This window comes from Triticum aestivum, chromosome 4B (genome assembly GCF_018294505.1).
Source record: "Triticum aestivum cultivar Chinese Spring chromosome 4B, IWGSC CS RefSeq v2.1, whole genome shotgun sequence".
NCBI classification, from domain to species: Eukaryota; Viridiplantae; Streptophyta; class Magnoliopsida; order Poales; family Poaceae; genus Triticum; species Triticum aestivum.
In genome coordinates, this window is record NC_057804.1 from 236,519,541 (window position 1) to 236,521,694 (window position 2,154).

General features: G+C 39.6%; 1 protein-coding gene across 5 annotated transcripts in view; it reads right to left on the bottom strand.

Annotated features, from left to right (window-relative positions):
- The window catches only part of LOC123091885 (transportin MOS14), a 43,203-nt gene that overhangs the window by 27,717 nt on the left and 13,332 nt on the right, over positions 1–2,154 (bottom strand). The window lies entirely within an intron of this gene.

Consider the following 2,154-nt stretch of genomic DNA (forward strand, 5'->3'; position numbering starts at 1 on the left):
GGACGGTGATGAGATGCCCCTACAATGTGTATGCATCTTGTCAATCCCCTTCCTATTCTGTTGGTTTTATCTCACAGCCCAACACATATGAGGCAGGAACCACAGCCACTCACTGTCTTCTATCTCACTGCATTAACTACAACTACTTGTAGACAGTGGAATTTATGATGCAAGGGAACGGACATGCGTGTATTTCTTTTTCTGTTGGTTCTGGTCTTCTTGATCCTTTTCATGAGAGTACTGTGCATGTTTCTCTGCGTGTTTGTAGTGCTCCTATCTATTCTCACCATCTCAGCATTTGCTGTCTTTTTGCACATCAGGATCTTTGTTTTTGTCCAAACTGCTGTGGAAAGATAGACCAATATCAAAGATAATGAAATGTTTAATTTTAGGGGATTAGTGCGCTATTATGAAGTTGCATAGGAGAATCGGCTGTGTAAGTGGAATATATACTCTACTATTTTTGTTAGTTGGTATGGCATCCTTGATACTCCATATAGTTTATTTCTTTAATAAGACATGAACAATAGTATATACCAAATATACTTTGATATTTTCGGTAACACATGATCATGGTGATGATTGAACTGCAATAGTATATGAAAAAGAATGGCTTAACAATACTGTTATTAATGCGAGTAAAGATTTAAAACTATATCTCTATAATCTGAACTGAGCTAAGCTTTCATTTCAATCAGCTATATCTCGTATCTTTGTATGTCCAAATCTCCATGTGTGAAGAAATAATTCCGATCAATGCATTAACTTGCAAATTCTCTGCTTGTATAACCTATTATGTTGTTCATATTTGGGCAGGCAACTCTGGATACTCACCCAGACAGCCTTGCTGGCTCGCATGACTCTGGGTGAACGGCCCGCACCAAATATCAGCCCATTTGCTTTTCATCCATCAGTCACAGGTACATGACCTTTTTAATTTTGTGGTTTCCCACAATATAATAGAATTGCGCTCTCTTCAGATGTACTGTGATATAATACTCCCTCCGATCCATATTAATTGTCGCCGATTTAGTAATTGTGTCGCCAAACAGCGGCAATTAATATGGATCGGAGGGAGTATCATGTTGGATAGATACTTTTAAATGACACCAATTTATTTTACAGAGAAATCGTGAATACAATTGAGCTAAGGAAATAGAAATGAAGCAGTGGCAGTGTGCAGTCCACAACTGGACAGACATATGACTCGCAGCGATCACATACACATGCTTATGGAATCTTCTCACATATAGTGGGCTATAAGAGATATGCTTTAATTACCACACTGCCTGATTTGGTTATGGAAGCACCACATGGATGTTGTGCTTGATGTGTGGGTTGATAAGAAATAACAAAATTCGATCAACGGAAATACTACATGTTTCATCTCCATAACCAATTGAAGAGAAGCTTGTCCAACATCGTCTGAGATGGTTTGGGCATATCCAGCGCAGGCCTCCAGAAGCTCCAGTGCATAGCGGATGGCTAAAGCGTGCGGAGAATGTCAAGAGAGGGCGGGGTAGACCGAATTTGACATGGGAGGAGTCAGTTAAGAGAGACCTGAAGGATTGGGGTATCACCAAAGAGCTAGCTATGGACAGGGGTGCATGGAAGCTTGCTATCCATGTGCCAGAGCCATGAGTTGGTTGCGAGATCTTATGGGTTTCACCTCTAGCCTACCCCAACTTGCTTGGGACTAAAGGCTTTGTTGTTGTTGTTGTTGTTGTGGAAATACTACATGTTGTTTTGTACCAATGCGCGGGCGCCTTTTCCTCAGAGATATGGTCAAGATCAACGGGCTACACTTTTTCTTAGACTGAATCATGATAATAAACACGTCACTCGACATTTAAGTATTGAGTCACCTAAATTGTACTCCCTCCGTAAAGAAATATAAGAGTGTTGGGAGTACTTAATATGAGTATAATGTGATATTTATCGCAACACAATCATAAGCCCCATGTGACGTGCACATTGTAAATTGAGATCTCTTGTAAATTGTAACGATGTATTGATCATTGTCTTTATTTCTAATTTTTTATTCCATGGCAATGCACTGGCAATCACCTATATACTTTTAAAAAGGATAATGTTCTCGTTTCCCTCCTTCATTCCTCTTGAAATCCTTACATACAGACCGCCAAATATTGTAGA